Source organism: Eptatretus burgeri, chromosome 3 (genome assembly GCF_056783735.1).
Source record: "Eptatretus burgeri isolate ZD-2024b chromosome 3, Ebu_testis_v1, whole genome shotgun sequence".
In the NCBI taxonomy this organism is placed as follows: Eukaryota; Metazoa; Chordata; class Myxini; order Myxiniformes; family Myxinidae; genus Eptatretus; species Eptatretus burgeri.
In genome coordinates this window covers 146,043,590-146,057,499 of record NC_140963.1, presented here as the reverse complement: position 1 = coordinate 146,057,499, position 13,910 = coordinate 146,043,590, and the positions used below count along the sequence as shown (strand labels likewise).

At 40.7% G+C, this 13,910-nt stretch overlaps 1 protein-coding gene across 2 annotated transcripts in view; it reads right to left on the bottom strand.

The window, feature by feature from the left end:
* LOC147031225 (integrin alpha-6-like) overlaps nucleotides 1-13,910 on the bottom strand; it is a 378,714-nt gene that overhangs the window by 192,745 nt on the left and 172,059 nt on the right. The window lies entirely within an intron of this gene.

Genomic DNA, 13,910 nt, shown 5'->3' with positions numbered 1-13,910 from the left:
GTTCCTCGTTCGGTTTTGTTTCAAAAATCGTGCTATTTTGTGAGTTTTCATCGACCTTGTCTTATCGGCCTCCTTGAGGCCTACTCGTACTTCCCGTCTCGGTGAAGAATCGTTTATTTGTATTCTCTCCCTCTCACCTTCAATTCTTATTTTCACCACTTTTCCCAATGCCCACCACCTATCCCTCCCAACACACTCTGTTGCTTGTCTTAAGTTAAAAAAACAAATAAACAAACAAACAAAAAAACAAAAACCCTTTCTCGCTTCATACCCACGAGTACCGATCCTTCTTCTTCTTCCTCCTCATTCTGCCGGCACATCATCTTTCTTCTATTTGAGCTGACCCACTCACCATTACCTGCACGATTTCTTCCTACAACCGTCCATTCTCTAATCTTATCTAATCTTCAAAAATCCATCAAAAAAAATTATTTTCCTTCTGTCCTTCCTCACCATACACCTCCTATAACGTGTCTTTCTACCCACTATTTGTTACTTTTCATTGATCCATCAGCTTCACTTTGCATTTACCGTTCCAAATTCACCATTCACCTCCATGAATATACTTCAACCTTTCATTTTCCAAATCTTACGCAATCCTTATGAACAAAATAATAATAATAAATAAATTCACTTTTTCCGAGACACCTCCCGTAACCACGTGATCTGTTTCCACCCCCTGCGTTTACCAATCCAAATTCACCATTCACCTCACGATCTTTTCTTCAACCTTTCCTTCACCCAATCTTCTGCAATCTCTATCAAAAAATAATTATTATAATAATAATGATAATAAAAACGATGTCTTATAATGCTTCATCTTCCTCTTTCACACGTGTGGTTCTCATTACTGTATCATAATTCACTTCTCTTCTTCTATTTAATCAGACTGCTCTCAATTTGACCTGTCCTTCATACCTTGTTGAAAAAAATCCAACTGTTACAGCGTTTCTTCTCTCCATTCACTTAATTTGCCTTTATTACACCCCTCAATAAATGTCTTCAATCGCATTTCTGAACGAACAATTTAAAAAACTCCAGTCTGTTCTCCAGTCTCCAGTCTGATGCATGTTCACTTTCCTTTAATCATCATATTTTTTCCAACTTCAATGCCAATTCACCTATCAAAGCAACCAGCACACTCTTTGCCCTTCAAGCTTCCCTCTCACATTTCTTTAAAGCTCCCCCCTCACCATTCTCCCTCAACTCTCCCCACTCACCCTTCTCCCACCATTCACCCCCCACAATCGCCCTTCTCAAAGTTGCTCCCCAGTGGCAAATCCAGGGGGGTTTCCTGGATGCCCGGAACCCCCACCCCCCTCCCAACAAAAAAATATTTACCATTACAGTGGCAAACCCAGGGGTTCCCTGGTCACCCAGAACTCCTTCTCCCACTAAAGTGTGCCACAAAAAAGGCCAGAAGCCTCAGAAAAACTGTATCAATACAGTACCTAATAAACAAGAAACAACAAACAGCTCACAGTAATTTATTTGGAAATTATTTGGAAAATTTATAATTTTCTGTTATTTGGAAACCCCCCCCCTACCCAATTCCTGGATTTGCCCCTGACCCCCCCCTCCCCCTCATCCACAAAGCTGCCCTCAGTCTCTCTTTTTCATCACTCTACCTCCTGATATCCTCAACTGCCTTCTGCCCCCTCTCTTATTACTCCCCACTGTACCTCAACCCAGCATCACAGAGCCTTTTCTCCTCCTCAACCGGACCTCTCTCTCCTATCTCTTCTGCAGTCTGCTCTCCCAACAGTGGATGGAGGTCATCAATGCTGGACTTGAAATCAGAGCCATATCCTGAGACATAATGCATGCTTTTAACACGGTCTGGCACCCTGCCCTGCTCACCAAACTCTTTTCCGATGGTAACAAGGACGTCTCCAGTCATGGCTCGCAGACTTCCTCTCCTGTCACAGTCAGCGTGTGGCCCTAAATGGAGTTCTTTCATCCACTGTTCCTGTCCAGGCTGGAGTTACTCAAGGCAACGTTCTGGGCCCTGTTCTTTTGATGGTTTTCATCAATGATCTCTCCGACTCTCTGGAAAATACTCTTCATCTCTTTGCTGATGACTCCACCCTCTGCCGTACCATCTGTTATCGCTCAGACCGGCATGCAGCAGCTTCTCCGTTCACTGCAGATCTGGGTCAAAGCACAAACTGGTCCAACATGTAGAACGTCTTTCATTCCGGACAAATCTCACACTCTCACGATGTCTCTCCGAAAGGACCATATGAAACGACCCCACCCACACCATCCACTTTCTCAACAATCCTCTGGAAGAAGTCCTTTCTTTCAAGCTTCTGGGTCTCACTATCTGCCACAATCTTTCCTGGGAAAGCCACATTTCCAACCTGGCCTCCAGAGCCAGTCACCGACTGGGAATCCTCTGTCGTGCAAAGTCCTTCCTCGGCCCACCTGAGCTCCTGACCACTTACAAAGCTTTCGTCTGCAGCCCAATGGAGTACTACTCTCCCCTCTGGGCTGGTGCTCCAGCCTTCCACCTTTCTCGGCTTCACGCTGTGGAAACCAAGGCATTTTGGATCATTGGCATCTCCCGCGATGAGGCTGAGTCTTTGGGCCTCTCACTCTCTCACCGCAGGCAGGTCGGTGGTCTTTCTGTCTTCTACCGTCTCCTCTCTGGTCTCGCCTCCCTCTTCTGTGTCTGTGATTTGTCCCCACCATATTTCCACAGGGCACTAAAGGTCCGCCACCAACCCCCTTCTCATAAAACTACCAAAATCACGAATCACTGCTCACCTTCACTCTTTCATTCCTCTTTTTACCCACCTTTGGAATCAACTCCCTAACTCTGTTCAATCCCACTCTTCCCTCCGGGCCTTCAAAACAGCTGTTCACCACCACCTCTTATTGTCCCCCATCCAAATCCTTGATCTTTTCTTCCCCCGTTAATCCAGCCCAAACTCATCTCCTTCAAATTCCCTGCTTTCCTTGCTTAAAGTCCCTGTAATGTGCATCTTGTATATCCTGTGTTCCCCTCCCCATCCCTCTCCCTCCCACAGATCTTCTAATGTCTCTGTTTCCCACTGTTTTGTCCTTCGCACTCCTGCCCCTCTTTTCTCATGCCCCCCCCCCCTTGCTGTGTGTTGTGTGTTAACTCTCATACGAGCCTTGACAAGGTATACAAAAAAGAACAAAAATTCCCCACACTCTGTCAACAACTTTCTCTTCCTCCCCCCTTCTCCCTCCTCCTATCCCCCTCCCCTTCCAGGCACTGAAAGCCTCATCCCTTCCCTCTTCATTAACAGTGTGGACATAAAATATCTGGGGCCTTCACTCAAACCTGACAGATCTTTCCATTAAGGTTGCAACTGACAAACCAGACAAAATCTGCTTCACAGAAACCTTCCTCCTTCAAGATGTCTCAGATCCTAAGTATCTCTCCCTGATTACTCCCTCATCCGGCATGGCAGATCTGAGCATCTTCCTGGTGGAGGAGTTTCTCTCTTCATCAACGACTCTATTCCTCACTCTCCATGCAATGCCCTCACTAGCCCACACCCATAGGAATACCTCTGTCAACGGCTTCCCCTCCACTCCCACCTCATGTTTATATGTGTGCTGTACCGTCCACCAAATCGTGATGACATCATTTATACCTCACTTTGCAAAAACATGGACCTTCTTCTATCCTCTCATCCAAACTCTTTCTTTCTCATATGTGGTCTTCAATTGTCATCATGCCAGTTGGCGAGGTGTGAGTACTTCTCTCACCTGTCAAAGCGTTTCAGCAAAAGACTTCTACGACTCATTGGGACTGACTAAATCAGTCAACTTCCCGACCCAGATCTCAACCGATGCTACTCCATCTCTTCTGGATCTGATTTTAACAAATTTCCCTGAAAATATCTGCTGTTCTTCCTCTGCTCCAAAAGGTTCTTCTGACCACATGCTTGTCAAAGTTAACATCTCTCTGGCTGATATTAAAGAAGTGCCTCAGCGCCGTCGAGTCGGGCATTTCATTCAGGCTGACTGGAAGGGTCTCCAAGCAGCCATCGAACTTTTAGACTGGTCTTCCATCACTACATTCTCCAACATCACCTCGTCCTGAGAATTCTTTCAAAGAAACTTGCTCTCTCTCTCATGCACAGATTTATCCCCTCTCGTCTTCAGTTGTCCTTCCCTTCCTCTCGTCCATGGTTCACTGAAGCTTGTGGCGAGGCAATTGTCCTGAAACAACTTGCCTTTGCCTCATGGAAAGCAAACCCAACTGAGGGTATTCTCAGTTCCTTCTCTAAAGCTAGGAACAAGTGTGTGTGCCCCCTCAGGAGAGCCAGAAAACAACATGTTACAAAACTCAAGTCTGAACTCTCAAACCTCTCTCCCTCCTCCAAATCCTGGTGGCATCTAATCAAATCTGTTTCTGGTTTATGCTTCCTCTCCATCCCCTCCATTACCTCAAATGGCTGCACAGCTGATACCACACGTGAAAAGGCTGAATGCCTGAACTCGGTGTTTGCATCTAAATATTGTGTCCGAAACCCTTCGCTTTCTGTGCCCACCATACACAGTTGCACCCAACTGTCCCTGGACTCTGTGTCCTTTACTTCTGACAAAGTGGAGAGTTTGCTGTCAAACCTCGACTCAGATTCTACAACCGGTCCAGATGGAATCAGCCCAGGTGTCCTAAAAACCTGCTCCTCTGGTCTTGCTCACACTCTCTCTGTTATATTCACCCTCCCATTTGCTCAAGGTCATATGCCATCTGCTTGAAAATCAGCAAACATTACTGCCCTGCATGAAAAAGGTGCAAAGACAGATCCCTGCAACTGCAGACCAATCAGACTTCTCCCAATCATCAGCAAGGTTATGGAATCCATCATCACTTCTGACATTAAATCCTTCCTCTTCTCCAATGGCTTGATTTCCGATGAATTTGGTTCAGACCAGGTAACTCGACCCTGGATATGTTGCTTCTGCTCTCCAAACAATGAATGGAGGTACTCAATGCCAGACATGAAATCAGAGCCATATCCTGAAACATATCTTGTGCTTTTGACACGGTATTGCACCCTGCCCTGCTCACCAAACGCTCTTCATATGGTATCCAAGGCCATCTCCACTCATGGCTCGCAGACTTCCTCTCCTGGTGCAGCCAACGTGTGGCCCGAAATAGAGTTCTTTCATCCCCTCTTCTTGTCCAGCCTGGAGTTCCTCAAGGTAGTGTTCTGGGCCCTGTTCTTTTTCTGGTTTTCATCAATGCCCCTCGATGTCTCCGAAACTACTCCATGGAAAAAAATCGAAACATGGCTCATTATAATGTACTCCCCATGGGGAATAACATATGTTAATGATGATGTCAGTGATGCCTTCAATATGACATCATAATTTGAGAAGTGCAACGCTTGATCCGTTCAGTATGAAAAAAAAATTATCTGCAATTGTTGAAACCACTAACCGATCAATGCAAAACTTTAAATAATTCATCAACTATCCATGGGGAATATTTTTTGATAAAAGTGAAATCATCGGTCACTAGTCTGGCAGCCATATTGGATCAAATAAGAAAAAAAAAACTTTTAAAAAACCTTCTTGAGATGGACTTGGTGCAAGTTGGCTTGCAACAAGTCCTTCTCAAGAATGTGCAGGGTAAGTGTTAAATGAATACCATCTAGTTTATTCATTAAACTAAACAATATTTGAAACGCTTTATTGAATATTTTGATTGCACTATTTTGACAATGTATGCCTGGTGTTGACTTTGTGGTTTGGGTTGTGGGCTTGGGATCCAAGGATCCTGAGTTCAAATCCCACTTTGCTGTTAAATTAATACCAGGTAGGGTTGACTCTACCTGCCATCCTTCTGAGGTCAGCAAAATGAGTGCCAACTTTCACCCAATAGCCAAGGAGACTGCTTAGGCGGCACCAATTCTCTGCATCGAGTATGGTCCCAATGGATGGATGGATTGAGACAATGTTTAGAACACTTAATTTGCTTTATTGTTTGCACTACTTAGACAATGTATAGAACACTTTATTTAATACTAGCAGGGTGGGCTTACACATTTTGTCAGCATATGAACATAAAATAAAAGTTGTGCTTAATGTTGTCCAACTGTTCTTCCCCATTGTCTCGGGTCGCTCATCTGCATTTGATTTTTTTCATTTCTTTATATTTTCATTCATGGATGCTTTTCCAACTGTTCTGTGAATTTTTCTTGGTGTATCGGCTTCGATATCCATTGGCACACAAAATTAATGTGCTTCCCCATTGTCTCGGGTCACTCACCTGCATTTTTTTCATTTATGGAGGTTGTCCGATGATTCTGTGAATTTTTCTGGTGTACCGACTTTGATGTCCATCAGCAAGCAAAATTTCAGCTTTCTACGTCAACTGGAAGGTACCGATCTTTAATATCAGTCAGTGAGTCAGTCAGTGAATGAGTCAGTCAGTGGTTACAAAGTGCTTTATATCCAGGGATTCATACAATATTTTAATTAGGTTTTCCAATGATTACCAGCAGAAATTGCTTGGTGCTCACAGAAATTATTTTTGTCAGCACACTCAAGTTGGGGTGCTTAACACACGCACGCACGCACGCACGCACGCACGCACGCACGCACGCACACACACACACACACACACACACACACACACACACACACACACACACACACACACACACACACACACACACACACACACACACACACACACACACACACACACACACACTTTGAGCATGCTCATCTGCTTTCCCAATTGCCACTCCGATTTTTAATGCACCTTACTCCTCTATAAGTGGTCTCTCAGAACGTCCGCTTGAGAGGAGACACTCGCAAACCGCTCTTTTTTTTTAGCCGTGTCGCGTTGCGAACACTGGCTCTAAGAGAGCTCTGCGTTGTTGTTGTTCTTCTTCTTCTTCTTCTGGTGAAGGCAAAACCTTTAGGACACGGCTCTTGGACAAATTTGTCCTTGTTTTGTTCTGGATGCTCCTGAGATACCTCCTCTTCCTCTTCACTAGTGCGTTCTCCTTAGATGTATTGTTTTTAATCTTAAAAGTTATAAACTTACAATATAGCTTATAACCTATATTATTATAATTTATAAACTTAATTTTGAACACTTAAATTTTGAAATCACTGTAAATTAATCAGAATTATTATGGAACGATCTTACCGACATAAGCTAAGAAAACCCCATCTTCTTCTTCTTCGCTCGTGTGGTCACCTTTAATCATTTTGCTTTTTAAAATCTTATAATTTACAAGTAGTAATTTAACTTATAATCTTATAGTTTATGAACTTAATTTGTGCACTTAAATTTTTAAATTACAGTGTATCAGAATTATCATGGAAGAATCTTACTTCACGAGCTGAGAAAACCTTCTATCAAAAGCCTCTGTTGTGGTAGGTAATACGCTTTTGAATTTTCTGACCATCTTTGAAGTACGCATTTAGTTGATTTTTTTTTTTACCTTGCATGAGTACCTGCATACCAGTTATGCGAACCGCTCTTTATATATTAGATATTGTTTACATGATTAAAACAGTGTAAACAATATATTAAATAAAGTGTTATAAACATTATTTAAACAATGTTTACAACACCTTATTTAATATATTGTTTACACTATTTAAACAATGTTTATAACACTATTTAATATATTGTTTATACGATTTAAACAATGTTTATAACACTTTATTTAATATATTGTTTAAACTATTTAAATAATGTTTATAGCACTATTTAATATATTGTTTATATGATTTAAACAATGTTTATAACACTTTATTTTATATATTGTTTACACTATTACAACAATGTTTGTAACACTTTATTTAATATATTGTTTACATGATTCAAACAATGTTAATAACACTTTATTTAATATATTGTTTAAACTATTTAAACAATGTTTATAACACTTCATTTAATTTATTGTTTTCACTATTTGGACAATGTTTATCACACTTCATTTAACTGATTCTTTGCACTATTAAAACAATGTTTATAACACTTCATTTAACTTATTGTTTACACTTATTTAGACAATGTTCATAACACTTTATTTAATATATTGTTTTTACTATTTAGACAATGTTTAAAACACATTCTTGAATGCATGGTTTCCACTATTTGGACAATATTTGTAACACTTTCTTTAATTTACTGTTTGCACTCAGACAATGTTTGTAACACTTTATTTAATTTATTGTTTGCACTATTTTGACAATGTTTGCAACACTGATACTGGAGATTGATTGGTGCATTGTGTTTTGGATTGGGTTCTTGCGAGTATGTATGATGTAAGTATCTTTAGAAACTGAACTTCTGTGTTAAGCTCGATTTGGGATACTTGTTGGGTCCACCTGAGATCACAGTGTATCATGTTCGATAAGCACTTTTAAGGTGCAAAAGTCGCTCGATCAAGTCGATTTCTACAATTTTCAAAGGAAATGAAGTGCAGTGCAAGCTCTTCCGTGCAGTCTTTTTTGCACAGGAAAGTGATAAAACCAGGGTAAAGTGAAAACATTACCAAACTACCTTTGTGTACGTTGAAGTAAATCCTCGGATGATTCAGAATAGAGAAATGGTTTGTTTCAGAAAAATGCTGAGGTTTTAAAGATGTACAGATTCTCCTGCTATGCCAACATTTGCCATAGAAACAGAACATCTTTAATGGTCCTATATACACAGGTGAACCTTCTAGAATGAAATGGGCCTGGAAGCCGAGTGAGGTAGAGGAGCCTCCAAGTCAAATCTTTAACTGTGTCAAAGAAAATTTTATCATTGTGAATGAATGATGCCTTGTCTTGGTGTATCAAAAGCTTATTGGATTGAAGGCCTCTGTAGTTTTTAATTTCAAAAAACATTTGATCTTGTCTTGTTTTTTATGACTTGAAGATGACTTGAAGATGAAGATGACTATGACTTGAACATTATTTTTTATGACTTGAAGATATGTGGCAATGTTTAACTGTCACACTTTTGTCAGAAAGCAAAGAGCACAGCTTTGATGGACCAGACCCAAGATACTTTGTGTATCACAAGCATTGGTGAGTGCAGATGTCCTTGATGCTTCTTGTCCATATGTGAACATTTCCACCCATTTCATAACATTTATTTTGTTAATGCAGTTGCTACGATCCACAAGTGGGATTTCATAATCGATGACAGATACCTTTTGACTTTTTGTCATTTATGAGTATGTGGAAAGAGCAGTGCAAGAGCAGATTAAAAATACAGAAGGAATCTTTATTTGTTTCTTTTCTTATAATGAGTTGTGGACACATAAGCTATTGTTGACATTGGACAAAGTATACTTCTGTCACTAATGAATCTGTTGAAAGGTGACATGCTGTAAATATATGTTCATGAAAACATTTGGAATCAAGAACAACATTCCCGATTAACTGTCCTTGTATTAGTGATACAAGTAGCAAAAGCTGTGAATGTGCAGGTCATGTTTATAATGGGTCTCTACATGTATTTATCATATTTATAATAAATCTCCACATATATATATATATATATATATATATATATATATATATATATATATATATATATATATATAATGAATATCCACATGTACATATAATGTTTATAATAAATCTTCACATGTATATATAATAATTATAATTAATATCCACATGTATACATAATATTTATCATAAATCTTGACATGTATATGTGAGGGCTGAGATAGAGATTTCAGTTTTTTCTTTTAGTTAAAAAAAAACTTTTGATATCACTTTTGATTAAAGATTGTTTATTGCTTGCATTTAGTTAAATTTTGTTTCATTATTGTTCTGATGCTTCTTAGTGATTCAAAATATAATCTTGAATTTTCTTAAGACATGGCGCAGAGAGATTACTTCCTCGTTTCCACGGTACAACGATGCTCTTCAAGGCACTTCCCAATTTTACAGACCCGAAGGAGGGAGGGTGAGCTTCCCTTTGTTTGGTGCTTGAAGAGATAAAGTGAATATACTGTGTTTGAAATACTGATGACTTGTAAAAGTTCAATAATAGGGATGCTGTTGATTGCTTAAACTGGAGAAAGACTCCTATATGCGGTGCTTCTCCAGACCCACACCCTTATCGGCTTAACCACGAGATGTGCTTTGCTCAAGAATAAGTTGAGCCACTAACCATAAGGTGTGCTTTGCTCAAGAGTAAGTTGGTTGAGCCACTTACCACGAGATGTGCCTTGCTCAAGAATACTTCTCTGAAATGAGTATAAATCCAGGGGTGAATGAAGATAGGCAGAGCAGTTTGTTATACTCGTGATAGTATTCTGTTCGGCTGGTGCACAGGTTGATTGGCTGTTTGGTTGATTGTTTGTTTGATTGATTGATTGATTGATTGATTGATGATTAAAGAGAAATTATAGACCTGTTCTTGACTTCTTGGTTTGTGTGTGAAGGTACATTATCCTTGCTGTGATAAGCCATTATATTTGTTGATGATTGTGTCACTCTGATGTACAGCATTGTAATTTAGGGATCGGGGTTCGAGCCCCAACATATATAATATTTATCATAAATTTCCACATGCATATATAATATTTATAATAAATCTCCACATGTATATATAATGTTTATAATGAATTTCCACATGTCTTCTTCTTCTTTCGGCTGGTCCCGTTCGGGGTCGCCACAGCGGATCATCCGTATGATCCGCATAGTGATTTGGCACATGTTTTACGCCGGATGCCCTTCCTGACGCAACCCTGGTCGCCTCTTATGACACAGGGATATGATACAACTATTTTAACCAGGGTATACACCGGCCCAGTACTCTGGTACTCATTTCGCCGACCTCGGAAGGATGACAGGCTGAGTGAACCCCCTGGTGTATTAATTCAGTGGCCCATCGGGGATTGAACTCAGGACCTTTTGGATCCCAAGCCGCTGCCCTAACCACTGCGCCAACACCAGGCTCAATGAATTTCCACATGTATACAGTATATAATGTTTTCATGAATCTCCACATGTATATATAATGTTTATAATAAATTTCCACATGTATATAGTGTTTATCATAAATCACTACATGCATGCATAATGTCTTTAATGAATCTCCACATGTATATATAATGTATATAATGAATCTCCACACGTACAAATCATGTTTATTATAAATTTCCACATGTATATAGTGTTTATCATAAATCGCCACATGTATATATTGCTGCGGTTCTGCAAAACTGCATGCCTCTAAGGCAATGGCACCCAAGGTGCAGTGGATCCCCAGGCAGTTATCCATTAATCTTCGTGCAATCAGACCTTCCCCTCAATTATAATGGGTTAACGGGATGAAGTGCGTTGTGTGGGTCTTATAGTTCGGTGTAATGATATCTCTATCTTCCATTCAATCCTGATTTTCAACCCTTTCCTTTTATCCATGATACAAATCGAAGCAGGCACCGCACCCAGGTGGCCAACTGTGAAAATCACAACGACGAGGATGCTCCCCAGCACACGCGTGGTGTGCCCTTTCATTCAAATATGCGTGCCAATTTACAATGGCGTCTCACCTTGCTCCACCTTCGTTCACCACCTCGACCAACAACATCTCCCACACACAGGAAAAATCACCCAGCACCTCCACGCACCTCCTTCATGCACCTCTGTATATAACCTCCGTATCGATGCAATTTGCCATCAACACGGCCTGTGCTGCTCAAACCACGTAGCGCGGGGATGGGTCAAGCACGTTGACAGTGCCAACTGCAGCTCGCTGGGGGTGCCCCAAACGGGCATGTTGGACCAAAGCGACCCTTGTCCAGTCGCCAGAGCACGGCCTGGGAGTTCGGTGCAGGACTCCGGGCCGTGTCATGCCAGATGTGCGAATGAGGGCGCTTCCGGCCCAAGGAGCCTGGCAGGACAGGGCCCAGATTCAATGGAAGGGCACGATTCGGATGACGGCGTGTCGCTTCAGGTCATTGCCCCACCCTTTGCCCGGGGCTTATAAAAGGCGGATCACGAAGCCGTCTGCGCTCTCTCTCCTCCCTCTCGCCTGCCTGCCTCGCACTGTCTCCGCCTGTTTTCCACACCCACTTCTCCGCCTCTCTGCACCGCCCTCTCTTCACTGCACCTCACTGTCTGCCTGTTGCCACATCTGTCCTCTGGGTTGGTGTGCAACAGACGTTCTTCTGGACCAGTGCAGAGCACACATTTCCATGAGTCCTGGCAAAGGGATCAAGCAAGAGATAACGCGCCGACTCTTAAGGTGGGAGCACTCAAGCGGAGCGTCCCCCAAAGCATACTGGGTTGTGTTGTTGGCCGACCGTGCCAGGCATAGAAATGTTCCCAGCTCGTTTTTGTCTTTTCCTTCATTGGTCCAGCATGGTCCATATCCTTGCTTAGCCAGACGTTATTCCCCTAACGATCTGTTTTGCTAGCCGGTACGTCCTTGGCAGTTACGCTCGGGTGCATCTGATCCGTTAAGGTGATCTGGTTTGAACAAGGCATACCGAGGGCGTGTCCCCCAGTAATTAGATCACGTGACCATTTTAGGTAACCAGTTTCCATTAGGCGGAGGACCCTAAGTCACGTGATTGAGTTATTGGCATTCACGGTCAATTAGCGACCCGCCACATCACGGAGTTATCCGTGTGCGACGGCCTGCGATTCCGGAGAGTCTGCTGGGAACCCGAGTTAGCTTCCCTCCCCCCACCCCCCCCCCCCATGGTCTTCTCACCCCAACCCCGGGTCCACAACAATATAATGGTTATAAACAATCTCCACATTTTTATGTAATGTATATAATGAAATTCCGCATGTTTATGTAATGTTTAAAATAAATCTCCACATGTATATATTATATTTATCAAAAATCACTACATGTATATTTAGTGTTTATAATGAAACTCCACATGGGTATATAATGTTCATAATAAATTTCCACATATATGTAGTGTTTATCATAAATTACTACATGCATATATAATGTTTATGTGAATCTCCACATGTATATATTATGTTTGTAATAAATCTCGACATGTATATATTATTTTTACAATAAATCACGATATGAATATAATAAATCACTACATGTACATATAATGTTTATGAAAAATCACTACATGTAAACAGTATATAATGTTTATAATAAATCTCCATATGTATATATAATGTTTATAATGAATCACTACATGTATATATATATATATAATGTTTATAATAAATCTCCAAATGTATATATGGTTATAATAAATCACTACATGGACATAGAATGTTTACAATATATCTCCACCTGTATGTATGTATATATATATATATATATATATATATATATATATATATATATTATATATATTGTTTATAATGACTCTCCACATGTACATCTTCTTCTTCTTCTTTCGGCTGCTCCCGTAAGGGGTCGCCACAGCGGATCATCCGTATGATCCGCATAGTGATTTGGCACATGTTTTATGCCGGATGCCCTTCCTGACGCAACCCTGGTCGCCTCTTACGACACAGGGATATGGTACACCTATTTTAACCGGGGTATACACCGGCCCAGTACACTGGTACTCATTTCGCCGACCTCGGAAGGATGACAGGCTGAGTCAACCCCCTGGTGTATTAATTCAGTGGCCCAACGGGGCTTGAACTTAGGACCTTTTGGTTCCCAAGCTACTGCCCTAACCACTGCGCCAACACACCAGGCTACTCTCCACATGTATATATAATGTTTATAATAAATCTCCACATGTATATGTGTATATATATATATATATATATATATATATATATATATATATATATATATATATATATATATATATATATATATATATAATGTTTATAATGAAGCTTCACTTGTACTGTATATATAATATTTATAATGAAGCTTCACTTGTACTGTATAGAAAATGTTTATAATGAGGTGTGTACAGGCAGTGTTTATAATGAGTCTCCATATA